Below are 7,666 nucleotides of genomic sequence, written 5' to 3'. Positions count from 1 at the left end.
TGCATTAAACAAAAATTTGCAAAAGCAAACAGGTTTGTGTTTTATTGGAACAAAAAACTTCAGAACAAATAATACAATCTACAATGATCAATGCGCTCAGCTGATCTTCTCAGAGAGGACTTTTCGCCTCCTGGGGCACACTGGGTGTAATACACCGCTAGAAAGCCGACAGTGCAATGAATTCAGCATACTATTGGCTTTCCTGTTCTGTGCCCCCCGCTTAAGAGCTATCAGTGCTGGTACCGTAGTTCTTCCCTGTCAGAAGGGCGTTTCTGACAGTCAGTCAGGAACGTCCTTCCTCACAGTAGCATCTATTGCGCTGTATTGTGAGAGGGGGCGTTGCTTACCGCCTAGCAATGACGCTGAGTGGTGAGGACCGCCCCCCAGTGCGTCTATGGATGAGTACTATCAGGAGGGGAGGGGGGTGTTCCTCACCGCTCTCACAGTACAGCGTAGAACAGAACATGAAAGCCGATAGTGTGCTGAATTCAGTGCACTGTCTGCTTTCTAGCGGTGTATTACACTGCATGTACCCCGGGAGGTGAAATGTCTTTAAGTGCCACAGCACAGAGCTGCTAGACGCACGAAACGATCGTCGCTTGTTTCTTTTTGTACCATTCCATCTTCTCTGTCCTGGCGGTCGAAATGGTTGACCTTGTTTTTTAAAGGATGAAATAAAAGTTTGTCGTTTTTAGGACTCAATATGTTTTCTAGGAACCCTCTAAACTCTAGACATGCCACGACATAAACTATTAATAGATGTATAATAAAGATGGGAGACCAAGAAAGATTAGCTTACAGTTCTCTTTGATGTAAACATATGAAGATTTGCTATAAAATAACTGGTGATCACAAGACTCTAAAAAGAATGTCCCATGTAAAGTAAAACAAGAAGGATGGGAACGTTGGGAAAAGGAAAGCCTCCCATAATGTCCAGAACCATTAACCAGAGAATCATAGGGTCTGCCTTGGTGGATTATAGGAAAAACACATAATATGGGTAACTGCCTCAACATAGTCTTGAATGCAACAGACTGGACATTCAGGGTGGTGTACAGCCTTCAAGCCAAAAATCAATCGAATGTACTGGTTAAATGCTGACATCCCACCTCCTCACTATTAAAGAGGACACTTCATGGTCCGGGGCACAGGCAGTTCCATATACTGCTGGAAAGCCAACAGTGCGCTGAATTCAGTGCAATGTCGGCTTTCCCGATCTGTGTCCCGGGTAAAGTGCTATCGGTCCCGGTACCGTAGCTCTTTACAGTCTGAAGAGCGTTCCTGACAGTCTGTCAGGAACGTCCTTCTCCACAGCAGCGCCTATCGTGCTGTACAGTGTGAGTGGGGAGGAACGCCCCCTCCCTCTGCTCACAGTGCTTGTCTTTAGATGAGTATTCTCAGGAGGGGAGGGGACGTTCCTCCCCGCTCACACTGTACAGCGCAATAGGCGCTGCTTTGAAGAAGGACGTACCTGACTGACTGTCAGGAACGCCCTTCTGACTGTAAAGAGCTACGGTACCGGGACCGATAGCACTTTACCCGGGACACAGATCGGGAAAGCCGACAGTGTGCTGAATTCAGCGCACTGTCAGCTTTCCAGCAGTACATAGAACTGCCTGTGCCCTGGACCATGAAAGGTCCTCTTTAACAGCATATGTGAGGGAGAGATATAAAAACAGCCATGTTATCGAACCGGTCATGAATGAGAAGGGACTTGTGAACCCCAGGAATAGTGACCCTTGGGGGTCATGAGTCCTGGGTTTCTCCTCACTTGCACTACCCTGGTTAGTGGGATTTATGGAAGCATCTATGTGAGAGATGGTGAGGAGGAATAAGAAACTTGTGAAATTCAGTGAGGGTAAGGACTCATGGTCAGGCTTTATTTTTAATGCAGTTTATGTCAAAACCAGGTATGAATAAAGGACAAGAAACTATTAAGGATGGATGGATGGGGGGTGGTGTTTTTTTGTTCTTTTTTTTTTTTTTTTTCTTCAAATCCAGTCCAGTTTCTCGCTACAAGAAGTGCCTGTACCGCCTAATAGCAATCCAGGAGATCCCAGCATTGCAGCTGCTATAGACATAAATGTTTTACGGTTCTCTAGGTTTTGTCAAGTAGGTTAACTAGACTGTGTACCACAAAGGCTCCCACAGTATGACATACTCTGTTTCAATTTAATAAATGGTTGTCCATTAGAGGCAACATAATGATGAATATGAGAAAAGGCCTTCGGACCTCCTTGTATACGCTCTGCATTAGGATGAAGTGGAGTCATCGGCTGTGGAATGCAGAAACTTCATGATACAAGTTTAGTCAGGAATGGCTCGTGTGTCAGCTGTAGTGACAGCTTCAGAATCTGATACCTGAGGAGATATTTTTTTTTAGCCTATTAAAGTGCTTAAATAGTTGCTGTATAACATTTAGTTCCTTTATGACGGATGTTCTTTCATATGCAGAGCCACTAGGCTGCAGCTTCACAAAATGTTCTCACAAACGTTTAGTTTTATGCTATTAAAGGTGGAAGGTTTCTCACCTCTGGACTGCTCTTAACTGGGCTGTTATTTAATATAGTCTTAGGCTGAGGCCCCACATTGTGGAAACGCAGCTTTTTTTTTTTTTTTTTTTTTTGCAGATTTTGCTGTGGTTTTTTGAGTTGAAGCCAAGAATAGCTACAAAAGGAATATCACAGGACAGTGATTGAGGGATATACCCCCAAAAAACACCAAAAGCGCGCTCCCTTCAGTAAAGATAAGTTCTGGTACGCTGATGTATCAAAATAAAAAGAAATTATTTAAGATGACGCGTTTCGGGGTTCTCTGGTACCTCACATGTACCACCCCTTCATCAGATCTCTAGGAGTTCTAGAATGTTTGCACAGCGTGTTTGTATACACATGCTGATATATAGACTTGTCAAAAGTCTATATAGGGAGGGAGCGCGCTTTTGGTGTTTTTTTGGGGGGTATATCCCTCAATCACTGTCCTGTGATTTCTTTCGACCGTTGAGTCGTAAGCCATAGACGCAGCCCCACGTTTTTCGGCATACATACCTTGTACCAAAAAGGCGTGAGACAAGTTGACCTATTTCTGGAGTCCACAAGGACTTATATGTGAATTCTCATATATACCTAATTTTTAATTAGCACGGCCACGCTTGGTAATTCTATATATTTCGGTTTACAAAAGGAATATGAAATATATAAGAAGTTCTTATACTTGAACAGAATCCTATCAGCATAAAAAAGCAGTTACCTACGGAAACCCACGGACTCCATAGACTATAATGGGGTCTGTGTGGTTTCCACATGAAAAATGCAGAGAGAAAAGTGCTGCTTGCAGATCTTTTCTCTATGCATATTTCATGTAGATAGGGGAATGCAATGTCCTGAAAGCAGATGTGAACCGGGCCTAAGAGTTACTAGATATTAGTACTAGATTTCCCCTAGAGCAGCGGTGAGTAACCTCCAGCACCTGTGCCGATGTTGGCACTTCAGGATATTTACCCAGCACTGGGCTCTCTGTCTATAACACTGCTGCTCCAGGTAAGGTCTTTATATTGATTCTATTTCTGTCAGAAAATCCTTGAAAGTTTTGTGGATCAACGCCTGTGATTTGATGCAGTTTACAGTGCTGACCACAATCTTCATCACATGGTCAAGATTCAACACCTTGCCACAGAGATTTTGTTTATGAATAATGCCTCTCCTCTCCCTCGCTTCCTGGCTGGGATGACAGGTTAAGAAAAGGAAGTGTTATTGGGGCAGGGTATTCGATTTCCCATGGGAGCAAACCCCACCATCCCATTCATGTAATGTGGGCAAAATGAGGAAAGACACCATGAACCCAGTGATGACCTGCTGGAGGTATTTACTAATGGAGCAATCATTGGAGACTGGGAATACTTCACTTTTACCCAACGTTTTTCACCTGTATTCTGTGACTATACCAGTAGGCTAGATAACAATGCTTCTTTATGGTAGAGTTCCACATCTGTTGTACCTACCCCTCCTAGCATCCTTATTGTCATACAAATCTGTTAAATGCTCTGCAAAATCCAGAAATTCTAGCAGACGTTCATACGCACAAACCAGGAGAGGCTTCTGCTCTAATATTTTAGTAGATTGGGCAGTGTTGTCTTTTTCACTGGTGTATAATTAAGAAGAAAAGGCAACAAGTGCAATTGTGTTGGGGTTTATATGTCAAGATAGGTAGATAGGTAACGCTTTGATCTTTCCATGAAGCACAGTCACTATCTGGCACGGAAATATTCAAGCTCTCAGTTTTGACAATATTAACTACTAGCATTTGCCCGCGACTTCGTCCGCATGTTGGCGCCGACCGGAGGCCCCAGCCAACCCCCCTCCCGTAGGCATACTGCACGCGTGCCCTCATCTACCGCGTCCCCCCCCCTCCAAACCACACTCCCGCATTCCCTCTGTACCGAACGCCTCTGCCTCCCCCAAACCCCCATCTAGTGCGGCCCCCTCCTCCCGTGCGTAAAAGCATGTTCTCTGTAGTGCAGACTTGCTCTTTCACTCCACTTACTGCAGCGGACAGTAGCCAGTGCGGTGCAGCAGGCTCAACGTGTATGTTGCCGACATCCGCGCAAATTCCCCCCTCCCACCCCCAGCAGAGGCCGAACACTTTTGTCCCCCGGCGTACTCACACACGCAGCACACACAAAACATTTCTCGTGCCGGCACACCAGGGCTGTATGCTTGGTAGTCTACGGACCTTCGAGTCGACGCCATTTTCTCATGCGAAGAACCTGTGATTACGTCATCTTGGGTCCTTTAGCCTTGTGTGAACATGAATCCGGTGTTAGCGGTGGTGAGGTCCGGGCATTTACCGGCTTACTGCGTAGCCTATGTTTGATTCCAGGTTCCAATGTATGTATGTGCGAATTTTCAGCAAAATCTTTGCAGCCGTTTTTGCGTGATTGAGGAACAAACATCCAAACACACAAACTTTCACATCCTACTAATATTATGTTTGAATGTTTGTTCCTCAATCACACCTACACGGGCGAACGGATTTGTCTGAAAATGCCCACATACATACCTTGGGTCCCGGATTGAATGATAGGCTACATGGAATTCCCGTACCCCACCGCAATTCACTCCTGTGCTCAGTGCTTCTCCCAGTTCAATTCACTGCAGGACCTGGCACGCTGTAGGACCTGGGATGATGTCATCCCAGCCCTTTCAGCAGCTCACCTGATTGGGTGCAGCTTCTCTATGTGGGCAAAGTTATCGTCCGGCTGCCATTCACACCAACATGGCATCTCTGAGAGGTCCAGAGCGCCCTGCACATGGGCCTCTACTCTGGGACAGCGACAAGTCCATACGCTGCCCCACCTGTGTGGCCTCACCACGGGACCACAGTACTCTGCCGCGGCCAGACAGAGAGTCGCCTGCACCACGCTGTGGAACGCCGGTTCGGCCAGCTGTCCCGCAGCGTCTGCTGTCTCTGGACACTACAAGTCGGAACATCGGTGCATGGGAAGCCCAGGGTGTGGTGAGGACGGGGCCACAGGTTGGTAAGGGGACACACGGTCAGCAGGGTCTTTTGGGGGGAAAAGGGGGCACAGGGTAGGTAATACGGGGGAAGGGGACATGGGGTAAGAGGAAGGAGTGACTACATGGGGAAGCGGGTAGGGACAAAGGGGGGTGGTGGGCGCCAGGAGGAAGACCTGGTAAAGAGTTCCAGCTGGCCGCAGGGTGGGGGGGGGGTAGGGGGCACGTTCCTGGGGGGCAAAAGGGCACGGGGTAGGAGGAAGGAGTGAACACATGGGGAAGCGGGTAGGGAGAAAGGGGGGGTGGCGGGTGCCAGGAGGGAGAGGAGGTAAACAGTTCCAGCAGGCCGCAGGGTGGGCCCCGAGGGTCCATGGACCCACAGGTGTAGGAAGGGCCCGCTGTGGACACAAGGCAAAGGAACAAGCCTGCGCACCGCTCCAGGTGGGTCCCGCAGGGGGTCGGGGTTCCGCAAATGAAGTCATGGGTAAAAGCTAGTTTATAATATTAGTAGGATGAAATTGCTAAGATGTCTGAACCTCTCAAACACCACCAGAATTAGAGATAGCGAGGACCTTGTGGCATTTATAATAGTGGTATATTTACGTGGCAGGGGGATCTTTGGGGCCTCTTCTGGCTCCAGAGCCTGATATCAATTGCCACCACTGCATCACCTATAGATACATCTCTAGTACTTTATCTTATTAGAAAGGTTCCATAAAGTGTATCGTTATAAGCCAAAATGTCTTCTCTAGTGTGCCTTCCGTCATGATCATATCTCTAGATGCAAAAGATGTGTATATCCACACTGAATGTGACAGCCTGCCTCGTACAACTGTACATGCAGACATAATGGTCAGCCATTGCTAGGACGCCCCTATGACTATTCAACAGCGTTTAGAGCAGATATAAATGAATAAATCACAAGTCATGCTGAATCTTTTCTTATAACTGAGTCATGGGCAGCATTGCGGAGTCAGAGTTGTCATTTTATTTTGAAGTCTGAGTCAGTGATTTTTTTTTTTGACTCTTGCTTCAACCTAAAATAATTGATAATTTTTCATCCTACTAATACTATAAATGTGAAAGTTTGTGTGTTTGTTACTCTTTCATGTAAAAACGGCTGAACAGATTTGGATGCAAGTGGCACATAGATAGTTTGTATACATACTGTATATACACTGTTTAACTTGACTTGCTGCCATTGAAGTCAGTTAAAAATCTGCCACAGTATTGTTAACATGTTATGAGTCATTTTAACTTTTGCTACATCTATACATGTGTGTGTCCCAACACCATTACATATTTCAATTTGTAGACAATAAAAAGTTAAACAAAATAGTTCAAAATAAATTATAGATATTTTCTAACCATCTTAGTGGTGAAAAATTGTGTCTTGATCAGTGGCCAATGGATACGACCATGACTGTGCTGATTTTCTGATGTCTGGCACTTATCAAAAACCCGGTCATGATTTCCAGACTGTCACCACTAAGGGCAGGTTCACATGGTGGGATTTATTTGCAGAATCTGCCACTAAAATTCAGCCAGCCATTAATTTCAATGGGAGGCAGATGCTTCATTTTTCACTGGCTGAAACCCATAGAAGGGAATGGGAGTAGGAGATCCTTCTGCCTCCAACCAGATTTGTTATGGCGGGTCCCCAATATACAATATATAATACAATATCTGTTGTGTGAACTTATTAAGATGGTTACGGAAAATCTTTAAAATTTTTAAAATGTTGAATTTTTAATGTAAATATGGTTGTGTTCATGGGAAAACCTAAAGTAAATGTTCTCCTTATGCTACCATACTATACAAGGCTTATGTTAGTTTGTGGCCAGGGTAACACCTAGTGCTATGCTGGTTGTGAGAGTGAGCTGACATACCTGTCTGGCTATGCTGGGAGTTGTAGTGCAGATGTATGAGAAGCTATTACACACCTGCAGGCTACATGATAACTTATCTGAGGTGACATCAGAGCTGCTACTACTGTAACTAGTGTCTGCCTGCCTGACTGACCTCGCTTCCTGTTCCTACTTCCGTTCACTAGTATAGAGTGTATGTTTAAGTGTGTACACAGAGCTGTGTGTGCGATACCACAAGCCTGTGCATCAGCTACATGTAGTGCTGGCGACCCCCTGCAGCTGCAT

Source organism: Leptodactylus fuscus, chromosome 6 (genome assembly GCF_031893055.1).
Source record: "Leptodactylus fuscus isolate aLepFus1 chromosome 6, aLepFus1.hap2, whole genome shotgun sequence".
In the NCBI taxonomy this organism is placed as follows: Eukaryota; Metazoa; Chordata; class Amphibia; order Anura; family Leptodactylidae; genus Leptodactylus; species Leptodactylus fuscus.
The sequence above is the reverse complement of the archived record's forward strand: the minus strand, read 5'-3'. Positions refer to the sequence as shown.